The following is a 17,918-nucleotide window of genomic DNA, read 5'->3' as shown; positions in this document are numbered from 1 at the left end:
TTTTTCATTACGTTTCCGGGTCTTGTTCGTGCCCAACTCTTTGTTAACACGCTCGAGTCATTTCGCTCATAACACAACACATTTAAGACATAGGTATGTTTTCAAGTTTTTATTCCTTAATGACCTATGGGGGGGGGGGGGGGGGGAGATACAAAAATTATAATTCATAGCATAGTTAAGTCATTAGCCTTGTTGTGTTTATAATGGGATGTTATTTTGTTGTTGTTTAATCATTTGTTGACACATTCGAGAAACTTGTTCAAAACAACATCACAAAAACACATTTCCCCTAAAAGATTTTAAAAAAATATCTAAAATTGCGACTAAACATCCAATTGTTTTAGAACAAGGGGATATTATATTCAACATGAAAACTTTACTTGCTTGCATAAAACGGTTCTACACTTTTTACCGACCAAACTAAAAATGCCTGCTCATGTTAGTGACTATCATCGGTTTTTCAGGGTTTAGAAAACTTGGTTGCGCATCCATGCAATTCCATGCAGGAAAAAAGAAATCGCCTTTATTTTTTGTGAAACAAGCGGTCTAGTACCAGAGGTGGCATTCCATCCTGTTTAAGTTTGCCCGAGTTCACAAGAAAGTTGCAATCAAATATTCAAAGAGGCGCCTTCGTCAATAGCAATGTAAACAACCAACCCGTTCAATGTATTGGTCAGCCAAATCGATTCGTCAAAGCGAAAACGAACACTAGTCCCTAGCACCCAAGATCAAGTGCGGTTGGGTTTCTTCAACGAAAACGAACACTCAGTCCCTAGCACCCAAGATCGAGTGCGGTTGGATTTCTTCAACGAAATATGTCTACGTGACACCATCGGCGAAACCCCTGGTTTACGTTTTTTTCGCGAAAAACAGTAGCTTTGACTTCCATGGCGGTGTGGGACTCTAAATCCAAGATTCAATCGCCTTTAAATACTGGACAATTTATCACACCCCTTCTTTGAGGCCCTCTGGGTGTGGCTCATGCCAAGGAGGCTGCCGGGAAGTGCTCCGTGTATATTGTAGTCGCTGGTACCGTTAGTCTCCCTCGAAGCCGTTCTGGACTCGCCACTTGAACCCCAGTAACGACTGTTTTAAAAACTGAAAAAAATGTCAACAAGTCTAAAGGACAATATTTTTGACCTTGTCATGACTAAATTGCAGTAACTCTACGTCACCAATGCTGTCTACAGTCTGTCGCCCTTTGGCGTTTCCCACCACAACGTGGTTATCATGCGCTCTTAATAACGGCAAATCCGTGAGGGTACTAGTAGGAAAGTCATTACAAGGCGGGACACTCGGCCCAGTAGAAAAGAGAGCTCAGCAGTTTTCTTTCTTCCGTTAATTGGTCGATCGAGGATTTCGAACCAAAATTGCTAGAAGTCTAGACACTATCATGCCTGCTGTTCGATGTACGGTTCACACTAACGACCCTCGCTAAATGTCAACAAGCATTCCATTCTTTGGATATGGACAGTTACCGTCACTACCGAAATACATTCAATTGGGATCGTAAGATTCTTGGCGGAAAAGTCTGATCACGTTCTTCGCGTCTGGGACTGGGTCGTCTTCCCATGTATCGCTTATGCAGTCAACTCTGCCTCTCTGGAACCTAGGAAGTAAGGCAGCAGGACCTGGCGGTGTAGCCAATTGGGTACTTAGGGAGTACGCAGATATCCCTGGCCAACCACAAGCTACCACTGTCTAAGAAACAGGCTGATGTTGCCGTCCACCAAGGAAAAACCCGTCAAGGGTGTTAACCTCACCCCTTACCGTCTCTAAGGTTGCGAATGAGTTTTCGGTCGCTGCGCAAGTCGATCTGGCTGTATTGCAAATCTCATGCTTTGATATCAATGCTTCATCACTGGGCACAGGCCACCCGAATGTCAGGGTGGTCTTATTTGACTACCGCAAGGCGTTTGAGTACATTGATTACCAGTTGCTCTCCCGCAAGGTTCTGGATCTCGGCATCCCCAGGGATGTGGCCCATTGGATCATTGTTTTTCTCTCGCTACGTAATCAGCCAGTTAAGCTGTCCGTGGACTGTTTTTTCGGAATGCGGCCCCGTTCCATCCGTGTTGCATCGGGGGGATTAAATTCGGCCCGGGGCTTTTATTTTTACTTATGATCAACGAGTATCCCCCAGGAGTAAACGTTGGAATACATTGACTATTTAACGACGGCAGGGCTTGTCCAGCGTGGCTGGCCATTTGACGCCAAGCAGAAGTTAGCTTAGAGGGGAACTGGTCTAGGGAGCAGAACTTGCAAGATTGGACATTCTCTTCCTTATGAAAAGAGTAAATGTTCTGGCCGAAGATAGCATTAGCTTTAACTCTAACTCAATCTGACCAGTGCTCGAACAGTGCGCACGGCACACAAGTTTTCCAGCATGCATTACCCGCTTCTCTAAGCGAAAATATTATGAGCGATGCAAAAGGGGGCGCTTCCCATCATTAGTCGGGCTACCTGTGGTAGGCCGACTTGAGATTTAGGTTTTTTCCGTTTTTTCCTCCGCCACAAAGTTGAAAAATTGCGCAACAATATCCTTATATGGCAAAGCCCGAAGCCACGTGCGTCATACGCTTCCAACTTCTAGATATCTATCGAGGGTGTATTTTAGCTTTGGTGTTTTTGTTTTATCGCTACTTTCCAGCTTTCTTTGATGCATCAAATGACTGTGATATATTAGAAAAAGCTGCTCTCGCTCTCTCGTAAGAAGACGAAGCAGAGAACCAAGTGGGATTCCAAAGAAACAGAAAAAGAACATTTTCGGGGCAAATCCGTGGATCCGCTGATATTTTTAGATCCGCATGGTTGACAGATAAACAATAGCATCGATTGAAATTCATTTGAAATCCGAAATTCGACCGTCAAAGCAGTCAAAATCCGAAATCCGTGCCCAAATTGTCAACAGATCCGTGATCCGCCGTATTTCCAAAATCCGTCAATCCGCTGAAATAATCATCAAAATTAACAATGTGGTCAAGCAGTGGTATGACATGTAAGGTCAAGACGGTGTCGTTGCTTACAAGGGAGGATCCTATGAACGCAAGGCGTTACAAGAGCTCGGCATACCCTATGTTAACTTGGAACTGTATGGATGCCCCAAATACGAGCAATTATGGAAGTATTATGACTCTGTTGTTCCCCATTTGAACTTTTTATGAGACATTAGTGCAGTGACTTGTGGGTATCACTTTTTCCAGCCTGAGGCATGCCCTTGTGCATTGCCCTAGAGCTGAAGTATTTGTGTTTGCCAAGTGGTTAAAGGAGAAACAAAAAAATGTATAGTAGACCCCTCCGCACCATTTTGAGACTACTGTGTAAAAAAAGAACACACGATCACAACGTTATGGTTTTTGTAAAAAAAAAAAGCGTTTTTATTGTTCTATATTATTAAAGAGAGAATGTTGCACATAAAAAACACATGGGTCCCATGGGAGTTGCCTTCCTGGGTGTTGGTCTTGTGGCTGTGAATGGATAGGTGGTAGTGCTGGTGTCGTTGTCCTTGAGGGTGTTTATAGTCGCAGTTTTGGTATGCGTGATGGTCGTGGCGTATTCGTGGGCGGTGATGGAAGTAGAGGGGTCTTGTCTACTTTTGTTTGTTATGATGATCTAGTTGTTTTGCTTGGTGGTGAAGGAAGGTTAAGGGTCGGTTTAGCCGAAGCTAATGTTCTTCTTTTGTTGCCTCCCCCATTGTCTTTGACTTGTTGTAACCATTTGAAGTATTGGTTTAACACCCGATTGTAGTGGCGTATTCTTGCGTCTAACGGTAACGAGGAGTCATCCAAGATAGCTCGAATTTCCCCATCCAACAGTGCCATGATACGGAATTGAGGGGCCATGGTGACGTTTTCCTCGGTCATGATCATGTTGAGCATGTATTCGGGGATCATGGCCATGCGGTGGGCTCCTTCTTTTTGTGTGGCCATGGTGAATGTCTTAAGTCAACTGAGAAGGTGAACTTTTAAGTCGACTCTATTTAGGTGTGGCTGCTGTGACGGCCAAGGCCCCAATTAAAAGGGGAATGAGAAATCCACCACGTTGACTTGTTACGGTGCGTTTTCGGGTACCATTGGGTATTCTCTTGTTGGCCAGGGTGCGTAGTCGTTGCAAGTGAGGGGAGGGGAGGGTAAAAAAATTAAGCCTTGACATCATCAGTATGACGTCCCCCGTTTTCCAGGCCTCTGATTGGTCAATACAATCCTTAGCCAACCAGAGGCGTTCCTGATGATCTCATCGATACACGTGACCTACTTGAAGGTCTATAAAAGACGGTGCGGAAGCCACCCACATGACAGGCAAACCTAAGACTCAAAAATAGTGCATAAATTAAAAAATGGATATGGATATGGAATGTATTATATGTAAAAAAGATAAGATATATGTCATTGAAATAGTTTCCTGCTGAAATCGCACAATTTACGATCATTGCCTAAAGGAACACACAAGGCGCAACAGTATAACGGAATACAACCCTCATGCCCGCACTGTAGAAGAGCACAAAAAACCTAGAGTTCCCATTCCTATTATCGTTATTAGTGACGATGAAAATGACAATACAGACCATGTGTTAAGCTACAGAGATGGATGGGATATAGAGGACTAGATGGTAGCGGAACAACCACATCCTGATACCGGAACAATTAACGTTAGCAAGGGACAAAGGAGATGATGAAGACAAAGGAGAAAAAAAAGATAAAAATAGACAATTTTGTTAAAAAGAACATTTTTATTTAAAAACATTTTTTATACCTTAATAGAACTATTAATAATAAAAACGTTTAAAACGATGAAAATGTCTCCTCTTCTAAGAAAGGGGTGAAGGGATTGGAGGGGCTTCCCCACAATTTGACGCGCAATGACTCAGTCACACCCCAAACTTGATTCTCTCCTCCCCGCAACAATCCAGGCAACTCATTCTTCTGGGGCATCTTTAAAATATCTATGGGAGACAGACAGTCCAACAGATCTTGAATATAAGATTTCCAATGACCTTGCACAGCAAGTCCGAGCCTATTACTCAGGTTTTGCAGTCCCTCCCATATCAATTCAATACTCCCAATCAGGGTAGCTCTTGCCTTATAAAAGGCCTTCTTCCCCAGCTCATGGTCTCGGTGCACAAAGGGATCCCACTCAGCCATCAAGTCAAGAATCAACGATTCCACATAATGACTCACAACATGCATAACGTTATAAGTATCAATCATATAAATTTGCAGACATTCCTTGTTATTATTTACGAAAGTGAAAACGCTGCTGATGGTATGCTGACCATTATACGCGAGTATGAGATTGTTCCATACCATGGGGGTGATGAGGATCGGCAGTATGAAAACAAGGGTGTCGTTGGAGAGAGGAATCAATGGGCACATGTCACTAGCAAATGGCTTTACACCAGAAGAACAGTCAGCTGATCTGCACTTCGAAATGGCTGACTGGCATGGGGGAACAGGTGTCTAGAGGGTCGTTTTTGCTTATGCAGTTGTATATCATAATAGCGGAGCCAGCGCTACCGCGAGCGGAGCTCCATAGGTATATAGAAACAGTATATACCTATGAGGTTATATACTGGTCATAGCGCCGGGAACCTGTTGTGTAGCCCGTACGCCTGCCCGTGAAGCTTTGCTCTTCTAACTCGCGGCCGACACCGTGAATATTGTTGAAAAAGTTTTTGCATTATTTTCGTCGTGGCTAAAACCAAGAAAGAAAATCGACAAATCTTAACACTTTTATAATATAAAGACGTACAAACGATGGACGGAAGGAGAAACGATAGGTTTGAAAAAAGAAGGTAAGTAAGACTCCAATTTAAAAATTTCTTCGGAGCGATATGAAAAACTATTCTACCTCGCATTTGCATACAATCAGAGGTCAGTTGAGATAGCAAGCATGCACTTTGAGCTCAGTGCGAGTTGGACTTCGGGCGAAGCTGCACGTTTTCCACGAGTGAAACTGACGTTTGTACCTTTCGCCTTTCACAACAAGCTAGTGTTAGAAACTTCATTTTACTGTGAACTATGGACTGTAGAAACAAACTGGTGGCCGAGGAAGATACCAACGAAGAAGCTTTATTGGAAATTTCAGCGTAATCTAATTGTTCCAAGATGGCGGCGGACGTTCCGCCGTCCCATTCATCAGTTAACAGTGAGGCAGCTCCTACCTCTGTAACGCCAGAACAAGTCTCCTTGCTGACTTCAGCAATTCAGAGATTGTCTGAGAAGTTGGAGGACAGCCCCATGGGCAAAACCTCCAAGGGAAAAACCTCTGCTGACAAGCGGATTGGCGAACGTGTCTTCTTACTCATTAAGAGACTCTGATAGTAAATTGGCTATTACAAAACCACGCACCAATTTTCTAAAAGATAGCATCAGCTATAGGGGTGCGTTGTTGTGGAATAGCCTCCCGATCGAGTTGCGGCAAGCAAATACCCTGAATAGTTTCAAATCGGGCTGCGGCAACTTCTTTTTATAGTTTATAGTTAATTATAGTTTTAATGTAGACACGGCTCTCTTGGAAACCAGGCATTATTGATAGTTTTTTTTATATAGTAGCTATTAGTAAATACTCGTATTATTAAAGTATTTCTTCTTTTATGAATTTGCATATCATAGCAATGAAATATATACTTCCTATGTGTTCGGCATATATTCTCCTCGACTTCTCGCTTCATTGTTATTAACCTAGAATTTTGATTACAGGTTATAGTACTTATAAGTGATAAAACAAAGAATAGAGTTTGAGTGATCGTGTGGAATAAACCAACATATTTCCCGATAACATCAATCTTTATTTGTCAATAATCCTCGTAAGGCACGCATTGCTTGGTCGTTTCTTTGTTACGTTATGTTTTTTACTTCCTAAATACTGTGGAAACAGTGACTGAAAAGCTTTTTTCATCGGCGAAAACAAGATGAAACACGCACCTCGAGTGTCGGTAGTGAATAATTATGCATATGTTAGTCCTCCAATCAAATCGCTCGCAAGACAATGGCGCTATTTCAAAGCAACAAAAATCGCTTTGGTTGCCAATGGGGCTTAGTAGATACCCCTGCCAAATGGTTGTCTGACTATTATTTTCAACTAGTTGAAATGCAGGATTTGACATTTTTGGGTCGCCGCATACGGCGGTTAATGCAACTAATCGGGTTTGATAAGAATGAACAGCTCACAAAATGCTCTACAAGCATCTAGTTCAGAGTAAGGGTGAGCGAATGTAGGGTATTCTGGGGATCCCATATAGTAACTGTCTGGTGGCAATCCAATAGAGTTGAAACTAGTCATAGCCCTTGTAAGTCGTCATCGGCGGTGGTGTTTTGACTTGAAAAAAGGAAACTCATGTGAGGAGTGTTTTTTTTTTTTGGATGATTATACTTAAACAAAAGCTGGTGACATCCATAATGGGACATGATGCACTTCAAGCGTATTTCATGCCCAAGAAAAATGTATTCAAGAGATAAAAATCAGCACTTGCTTTCAACTAGAAGAGAAAAGCGTCACTCGCCGTGACGTGCAAATACGGAGCTCAAACCGATGAGTTCATCCGAGATCGACTGATAATTGGTCTCCAAAGCACGAAACTGGCACTTCTCAAGGAGCAAGATTTAACACTAAACAAAGCATGGGATATGTGCATAGCAAGTGAACATGCAGAAAAACAAGTCAAAGCGATGTAAAGCAAGCAAACAACAAAGTCAACATTTTAATCGAAGAGCAAGAATCAGTTAAATCGGGAGATTGGAGGACAAAAAGACTGTGAATCTGGAGGAACAGTATGGGCGATATCACAAAGATGGATGATGGTTATGGGTTGTGTTGATAAAAAAAAGGTGCCATAATACATGATTTGTCAGTGCGCGATATTGTGTTTGTTGCGCATATGAAGAGACAAAACTTAATCCAAGAAGCTGCATGTGATTGTGAGACAGAAGGAGAATGGAGCCTTTGAAGTTAATGTTAACTCTGGAAAACTTTAGGTTAGGAATGCAAAGTACCCGAGGAAGGCACTGACCCAGAATGTAAATGCTCCCGAGCTGTTGACAGATGATGCACATCAATCAATGATGACTCCAGGGGGCTCTATGGTGAAGCTGTTGACAGACAACGGTGATGATGCACATCAATTAGTGATGTTTCAGGGTGAACTAAGAACTATAAGTGTACTAGGCGTTCCACTAAGAAGCCGAATCCAAAACCAAACATTGTTTTCAGACTATTTTCATTACATTTTTTATTGTCGATTTTTTTTATAGAAAACAATTCCCATACGGGTTACCGTTGTACATTAAAATATTTTTTTTAACTAAGAAATGATCGAAGTCGATTTGTGGCTTATACCTTTTTCGATGTTTACGCCCTAGCTCTGCGCTCAACGAAGTGAACAGCAGGAATGGCCATATAGGAATGACAACACATCCTAGGCACCTCCTATATATATACTGCGTTAATCACATCGTGCATACACATCGAGCACGGGATTTTTTCCCCAAATAACTGTGGATGCATTACGTAATGTTTTTGTTTTGTTTACATTGACAACCAGGGAACCGGTTAGTTAACATGGGAATGGCTTAGTGTCTGCGCTCAATAATTTTGGTACTTATTTTCGTAGTCATTCATGTGTAGTTGTTTATGGTGCAATGTTCTTGTGAAATATGGACTTATCTCTACTAGATTCTGGAGTGGCTCGGCGAGATTACTCAAGGTTAATGCTTGCAAAACTAAATATTGAGACTGCATCAGATAAAAAAGGCACAATAAAACACAATTCGAGGATTGATGAAATTCTTGAATTAAACTCACATTATCATCATCAGTACTCTTACCTTAAAATTTAAAACGTTTCTTGTCCAATTCTCGGCCTTAATATGTAACATTTTTGGGGAAAACAGCATCAATACTCGTAAACTTATTTGTATTTGGCGGCCGCGTCAAAGTTCAAACTGTCACAGCAGGCCTTATAACACAGGTAACCCGAACGACTTCAAAGTCGATGTGCAGACATCCTCGGGTACCGAGGGCGTCGCGGAGATCCGGCACACAGGGGGCGCGCGAGAAAGAAAATGTAATGAAAATCGTTTATTCAAAGTCGATATGCAGACATCCTTGGGGACCCAGGGCGTCGCGGAGATCGGGCACACGGGGGGCGCGCGAGAAAAAAAGAGCACTCACTTTGTGCCCGATCTCTGCGAAGCCCTGGGTCCCCGAGAATGTTATGCAGAGGAAGTATAAGCTCGACATGTTTGCTTTTAAATACTATGAAAATTCGAGTTATATTCTTCCGATAATTCTCAGATTGTAAAATAAACGTATTGCAGAAAGCCCAAAGGTCTAAACTACCAAAATGTGTCGGGCCTTCTTTGCTTGAGTGTCCAAGGGGGTCTGGATTAAATGCGCTGTAAGCAAGCTGTAACGGTCGGTCATTCCTTACCGAAGTCTCCAAATGTAATGTGTGTTTGCGTGTCTCAACATTCAATTCTACCTATTTTGAGGACTTGATGTGCAGAACACGGACTGAAGTTAAAGGTAAGTGTACAATGTGCTTTTTGATGCGATACTATCAGGACTAATGTGATATTTGTGACTGACTTTAGCATACTATCGTTCTTGACTTGGGCGCGCTATCTCAACGGACTTCGAATCCAAATGTGTTTTGTTTAAAACAATTTACTTTCCCCTAATGTGTTCCTCGTATTTTTAATTGCATGATATGAGTAATAGGGAAGTAAAATGTGATTTTGTTGCAAAGCCAGAAAAGGTAGAAATTGGAGGTACAAGAAATGTGTATCAATAAATCGTAAGGATAGAGTAAAACCGGTGTCGACTGATTTACTGATTAGTATCGAAAAGCACACTAAGCTTGTTTAATTTAAACTGTCGTATAAAGCATATACCAGCATAAATTGGCTAAGGGAAAGCCTCATAATCAGTCAACTCCTAAAGTTTTGTCAAGATAGTTATTTTAAATGCCCTATCTCATGTTGGTTATTTTTCCTGATCACAGTAAACCCTGCACTATGCGTTTTTCAAGCTTCAGTACCCTACTAATCCGAAAATAAGTGTTGTTATAACGAATACGGCTACTAGATAATAATACTATGATTATTTTACTTATCATAGCTTTGGTTCGAAATCCGAAATGAAGGGCGAACCAAGCTGGGGTCCAAAATTTGGAATGAAGAGTGAACTCAAAGCTGGGATCCAAAATTCGGAATGGAGAGTGAGCTCATAGCTTGTGTCCGAAATCTGGAATGGAGAGTGAGCTCATATGGCCCGCCTTCCGTAAAAAAAATTACGGAAATCTGTTCCGACTTCGGAATACCTTTCGAAGCGTCGGAACACCTTTCGAGGCGTCGGAATGTTGTTCCTGTAGTGTCCGCCGCGTTGCATTATGGATTGTTAAGGTGCGCAATGCACCATGGTAGAACACATGTCAGAGATCCGCCATCTTGTATTAAATGTGGAAGACCACGAGTCTGTTTCTTTTTTGCTTTGTTCCTTGCCGAACACCACATTCTGGCGACGAGGATGGGATCAACAACTGGATAAACACATACTGAAGTTAAATCTGTCAAAAAAAAAGCCGGTATGGCCGTCTGTTTATCAGGATTACCAACGCCAAAAGCCTTCGACTGCATTGGCGAACCAGCCACGCTGGAACAAAGATGGACAATCTGGAAGTCCGAATTTGAGCTCTACTGCACTGCATCTGGCATCAAAGACTCGAAACAACAACGAGCAATACTTCTTCACCTAGCAGGAGCTGGAATACGAGAAATTTTTCACGCTTTTACGGCTGAACAACAGGGGGAGGACTATAAAACAGCCATGGACTCCCTCACTCAACACTTCAAACTCAAGAAAAACGTACCGATGGCCAGGCAAGCCTTCTTGACAGCGGTACCAAAACCCGGTGAGAGGATTCATCAATTTGCAATTAGACTGCAAACCCTTTGCGAACACTGCGAGTACAACGACCAAAAGGACAGTCAAATTCGAGATAGAATTTTGACCTTCATATTGGATAAACCCCTCAAAGCAAAACTCTTTCGTGAGGAAGGTCTGACTCTCAGCAAGCTCCTGGAAATTGTCAACACGTACCATGACAAAGAAGCACTAGTTCTTGTGCCAGATCAAGGTGGTGTTAACCAATTGAGAGTACAACAGAAGCCTGACAGTGCTGGTCCCAAGTTTGATGGCAGATGTCATCGTTGCAATAAGCAGGGTCATAAAGCTGCTGACTGCAGATGTAGCCAAAATCACCAATGTGAAAAATGTGGGAAAATTGGACATTTCAAGGTCTGCTGCAAATCAAAGCAGACATCTGGAAAAGCAAAGTCTGCAAGTGGACCAAAATCAAAGGGCAGGAAGCCATCTCATGTAAGACAAGTGGAAGCTGTTGATGTTCAAGAAACTGATAGCGAAGAGGAAGAAGATGTTTTTAATGTATTCTGCACGCACACAGAGTCACCGCCTGGTACTATGGAGATATCTATTGGAGGTGTTATACAGAATGTCATCATTGATTCGGGTGCAAGCTGTAACCTTATGTCAGAAAGGACATTCAATGACTTATCAAAAGGAGACATTGTTTTGAAGCCAAGTAGCAAGCAAATTTTTGCATATTCGTCTAGTGATGCTTTAAATCTTAAGGGTAGTTGTATGCTTAATGTGCATGTACCAGAAACAAATGTGGATAAGCGCGCAAAGTTTTTCATTGTCTCTGGAAAAGCGTCAACTTTGTTAGGTCGTGAATTATCTGAAGCTCTAGGCATACTCAAAGTAGGAGTTCAGGTTAATAGTTGTAGCTCAGATTTCTCAGCTATAAATACTCAGTTAAACAGCAAAGCAGCGCTTAAGGCCAAATTTCCTAATGTTTTTCATGGTTTGGGCAAGCTTAAAGGTTTTAAACTCAAGTTACATATTGATCAGAATATTAAGCCAGTAGCACAACCATTGCGTAGGATTCCTTTTAGTCGCAGGCAGAAGGTCGCTGGCAAGTTAGAGGAACTTGAGAAGCTTGGTGTGGTGGAAAAGGTAAACAGTCCTACAAGTTGGATCAATCCCCTTGTGGCAGTCGAAAAGCCAAATGGAGATGTTCGCATTTGTTTGGACATGCGCCAGGCCAATCAGGCTATCTTAAGAGAAAGACACCCAGTACCTACTATGCAAGAAACCCTACAAGAAATCTCAGATGCAAAGATTTTCACCAAATTGGATTTAAACATGGCTTTCCATCAAATCGAGTTATCCCCAGAGTCCCGAGACATAACTACTTTCGCAGCGCCAACAGGTTTATATCGCTACTGTCGATTGCTCTTCGGTGTGAACATGGCTACCGAGAAGTTCCAGAACCTGATATGGCAAGTTTTGAAAGACTGCCCTGGAGCCTTCAACATGCATGACGACATTCTTATAGTGGGCAGGAACCAAAAGGAGCATGACGAGAACCTGGAAAGAGCTGTCCAAAAGCTGCAAGACAGCGGGCTCACCCTCAACTATGAGAAATGTGTGGTAGGAGCCTCGAGTATGGATTTCATGGGAGACACCATTTCTGCAGATGGTCTTAAGTTATCTGGCAAAAGAGTCGAAGCAATTGTCGAGGCACCTGCACCAACCAACCAATCAGAGGTGAGAAGTTTCCTTGGTTCTGCTCAATTTTGTGCCAAATTCATTCCACAGTTTGCAACCATTTCTGCTCCCCTGTGGGATCTTACCAGTAAAAATGCTAAATGGAAATGGGGTGCCAAAGAGGCAGAATCATTTGCACAAATTAAGCACTTGCTAACATGTGCACCAGTCATGTCTTATTTTACACAGGGAGCCCAGACCAGGATTATCACTGACGCTTCACCAGTTGGCCTGGGGGCCATACTAGAGCAAAGACAACCTGGTGATGGTCAATTTCGACCAGTGTACTACGCAAGTCGTAAGCTTAGTAAGGTTGAACAGCGCTACTCACAGTTCGAGCGAGAGGCCCTTGCTGTCAAATGGGCCTGTGAGAAATTTCACATGTTCCTTTATGGAACCCATTTTGAAATACTAACTGATCACAAACCCTTAATTTCAGTCCTAGGTCCAACGTCTAAACCCCCGTCTGCTAGGATTGAACGCTGGCTGTTGTACCTTCAGCAATTCAGCTATGTGGTCAGGCACATTTCCGGAAAGGAAAATTCAGCCGACGCCCTGAGTCGTTTACCAGTTGGTCCAGTACAGACAGCTGATTCTAAAGCAACCAGCGAGTATGTGTTTAGCACTGCAAAGGCCGCAGTACCTGTCGCCATGACCCCAAAGCATGTAGAGGTTGTTTCAGAGAAGGACCCAACCCTTATTCTGGTACGCGAAGCAATTAGAAGTGGAGACTTCACCCGCCTCACAGGTACCTTGTACAAAGCAGTGTCAAAGGAGTTGTGGATTGCCGGACAATTAGTGATGCGTGGAAACCGAATTGTGCTACCAGAATCCCTATGGAAGCAAGCAATTATTTTAGCTCATGAGGGACACCAAGGAATGGTGCGCACAAAATCCCGCCTGCGAAGCAAACTATGGTGGCCGCAGATGGATGCACAGGCTGAACAGTTCATCAAGGCCTGCTACCCCTGCCAGCTAGTTGGACCACGTGGCAAACCGGAACCTGTTCGATCAACAGAACTACCTGAAGAACCATGGGAGGACCTCGCCACAGATTTGACTGAGATACCTGGAGGAAACCACTTGCTGGTAGTTGTGGATAACTACTCCAGATGGCCAGAGGTAGTACTCCTTAAGAAAACCGATGCGCCACACGTCATCACGGCATTGGAGGGAATATTCAGAACACATGGCATACCATACACGGTTCGCAGCGACAACGGACCGCCCTTTGCCTCGAAAGAATTTGAGAATTTCTTAGAGTTCTTAGGCATAGAACATAAGAAAGGAATTCCATATTGGCCACAGAGCAACGGCGAAGTGGAACGATGTAACAGAACAATTCTTAAAGTGATTCGGATAGCAAACTTGCAAGGAAATGATTGGAAGAAAGCGCTTGATGATTTCCTCTTTCAGTATCGCACAACAAACCATGCCGCAACTGGATGCTCGCCAGCCGAACTCCTAATGGGAAGGCAGCTCCGAGACAAGCTACCTAGTGTAAAGATTCCGAAGGATAGAGCGACAGAGTCAGAGTGGCAACACAAACTTAGGGACAGAGACGCTCTATCAAAACTCAGACAGAAAGAGTATGCTGATGCTAGAAGACATGCTGAGCCAAGTGGAATTGATGAAGGCGATGAAGTACTGCTGCGACAGACTCGCCGCGAGAACAAACTCTCTCCAGTTTTTGAGCCTGAAGCTTACAAGGTTTTGCAGAAGACAGGTAATGCAGTTGTACTGGAGGATTCTGATAGAAATAGGAAGATGAGGAATGTAGCACAAATGAAGAAGTTCATCAAACCACAGGAAGCAGTCGCCGCAGACATGCTGCCTACTCCACCTGAAATCGCGCAGGAACACCAAACCGCACCTGAGACCCAGAACCAGTCCACACTTGATTGTACAGCTGAAATGCCAGCGTCTCCTGGTTCTCTAGCCAATCAGCGACCTGCGCGCACTAGGCAACAACCTGTTCGCTTTAAGGATTATGTGCTACAATAAGTTTTGTTAGTTTTATTTTTCTTTTCAGTTTTACATACATGCGTAGGACCCCTACTATAGCTGTTATAGTTATTTAGCTCCTAGTATGGACTTTAATGCTAAGTAAGGGGGGGATGTAGTGTCCGCCGCGTTGCATTATGGATTGTTAAGGTGCGCAATGCACCATGGTAGAACACATGTCAGAGATCCGCCATCTTGTATTAAATGTGGAAGACCACGAGTCTGTTTCTTTTTTGCTTTGTTCCTTGCCGAACACCACATTCTGGCGACGAGGATGGGATCAACAACTGGATAAACACATACTGAAGTTAAATCTGTCAAAAAAAAAGCCGGTATATGGCCGTCTGTTTATCAGGATTACCAACGCCAAAAGCCTTCGACTGCATTGGCGAACCAGCCACGCTGGAACAAAGATGGACAATCTGGAAGTCCGAATTTGAGCTCTACTGCACTGCATCTGGCATCAAAGACTCGAAACAACAACGAGCAATACTTCTTCACCTAGCAGGAGCTGGAATACGAGAAATTTTTCACGCTTTTACGGCTGAACAACAGGGGGAGGACTATAAAACAGCCATGGACTCCCTCACTCAACACTTCAAACTCAAGAAAAACGTACCGATGGCCAGGCAAGCCTTCTTGACAGCGGTACCAAAACCCGGTGAGAGGATTCATCAATTTGCAATTAGACTGCAAACCCTTTGCGAACACTGCGAGTACAACGACCAAAAGGACAGTCAAATTCGAGATAGAATTTTGACCTTCATATTGGATAAACCCCTCAAAGCAAAACTCTTTCGTGAGGAAGGTCTGACTCTCAGCAAGCTCCTGGAAATTGTCAACACGTACCATGACAAAGAAGCACTAGTTCTTGTGCCAGATCAAGGTGGTGTTAACCAATTGAGAGTACAACAGAAGCCTGACAGTGCTGGTCCCAAGTTTGATGGCAGATGTCATCGTTGCAATAAGCAGGGTCATAAAGCTGCTGACTGCAGATGTAGCCAAAATCACCAATGTGAAAAATGTGGGAAAATTGGACATTTCAAGGTCTGCTGCAAATCAAAGCAGACATCTGGAAAAGCAAAGTCTGCAAGTGGACCAAAATCAAAGGGCAGGAAGCCATCTCATGTAAGACAAGTGGAAGCTGTTGATGTTCAAGAAACTGATAGCGAAGAGGAAGAAGATGTTTTTAATGTATTCTGCACGCACACAGAGTCACCGCCTGGTACTATGGAGATATCTATTGGAGGTGTTATACAGAATGTCATCATTGATTCGGGTGCAAGCTGTAACCTTATGTCAGAAAGGACATTCAATGACTTATCAAAAGGAGACATTGTTTTGAAGCCAAGTAGCAAGCAAATTTTTGCATATTCGTCTAGTGATGCTTTAAATCTTAAGGGTAGTTGTATGCTTAATGTGCATGTACCAGAAACAAATGTGGATAAGCGCGCAAAGTTTTTCATTGTCTCTGGAAAAGCGTCAACTTTGTTAGGTCGTGAATTATCTGAAGCTCTAGGCATACTCAAAGTAGGAGTTCAGGTTAATAGTTGTAGCTCAGATTTCTCAGCTATAAATACTCAGTTAAACAGCAAAGCAGCGCTTAAGGCCAAATTTCCTAATGTTTTTCATGGTTTGGGCAAGCTTAAAGGTTTTAAACTCAAGTTACATATTGATCAGAATATTAAGCCAGTAGCACAACCATTGCGTAGGATTCCTTTTAGTCGCAGGCAGAAGGTCGCTGGCAAGTTAGAGGAACTTGAGAAGCTTGGTGTGGTGGAAAAGGTAAACAGTCCTACAAGTTGGATCAATCCCCTTGTGGCAGTCGAAAAGCCAAATGGAGATGTTCGCATTTGTTTGGACATGCGCCAGGCCAATCAGGCTATCTTAAGAGAAAGACACCCAGTACCTACTATGCAAGAAACCCTACAAGAAATCTCAGATGCAAAGATTTTCACCAAATTGGATTTAAACATGGCTTTCCATCAAATCGAGTTATCCCCAGAGTCCCGAGACATAACTACTTTCGCAGCGCCAACAGGTTTATATCGCTACTGTCGATTGCTCTTCGGTGTGAACATGGCTACCGAGAAGTTCCAGAACCTGATATGGCAAGTTTTGAAAGACTGCCCTGGAGCCTTCAACATGCATGACGACATTCTTATAGTGGGCAGGAACCAAAAGGAGCATGACGAGAACCTGGAAAGAGCTGTCCAAAAGCTGCAAGACAGCGGGCTCACCCTCAACTATGAGAAATGTGTGGTAGGAGCCTCGAGTATGGATTTCATGGGAGACACCATTTCTGCAGATGGTCTTAAGTTATCTGACAAAAGAGTCGAAGCAATTGTCGAGGCACCTGCACCAACCAACCAATCAGAGGTGAGAAGTTTCCTTGGTTCTGCTCAATTTTGTGCCAAATTCATTCCACAGTTTGCAACCATTTCTGCTCCCCTGTGGGATCTTACCAGTAAAAATGCTAAATGGAAATGGGGTGCCAAAGAGGCAGAATCATTTGCACAAATTAAGCACTTGCCAACATGTGCACCAGTCATGTCTTATTTTACACAGGGAGCCCAGACCAGGATTATCACTGACGCTTCACCAGTTGGCCTGGGGGCCATACTAGAGCAAAGACAACCTGGTGATGGTCAATTTCGACCAGTGTACTACGCAAGTCGTAAGCTTAGTAAGGTTGAACAGCGCTACTCACAGTTCGAGCGAGAGGCCCTTGCTGTCAAATGGGCCTGTGAGAAATTTCACATGTTCCTTTATGGAACCCATTTTGAAATACTAACTGATCACAAACCCTTAATTTCAGTCCTAGGTCCAACGTCTAAACCCCCGTCTGCTAGGATTGAACGCTGGCTGTTGTACCTTCAGCAATTCAGCTATGTGGTCAGGCACATTTCCGGAAAGGAAAATTCAGCCGACGCCCTGAGTCGTTTACCAGTTGGTCCAGTACAGACAGCTGATTCTAAAGCAACCAGCGAGTATGTGTTTAGCACTGCAAAGGCCGCAGTACCTGTCGCCATGACCCCAAAGCATGTAGAGGTTGTTTCAGAGAAGGACCCAACCCTTATTCTGGTACGCGAAGCAATTAGAAGTGGAGACTTCACCCGCCTCACAGGTACCTTGTACAAAGCAGTGTCAAAGGAGTTGTGGATTGCCGGACAATTAGTGATGCGTGGAAACCGAATTGTGCTACCAGAATCCCTATGGAAGCAAGCAATTATTTTAGCTCATGAGGGACACCAAGGAATGGTGCGCACAAAATCCCGCCTGCGAAG

This window comes from Nematostella vectensis, chromosome 6 (assembly GCF_932526225.1).
Source record: "Nematostella vectensis chromosome 6, jaNemVect1.1, whole genome shotgun sequence".
NCBI lineage: Eukaryota > Metazoa > Cnidaria > Anthozoa > Actiniaria > Edwardsiidae > Nematostella > Nematostella vectensis.
The sequence above is the reverse complement of the archived record's forward strand: the minus strand, read 5'-3'. Positions refer to the sequence as shown.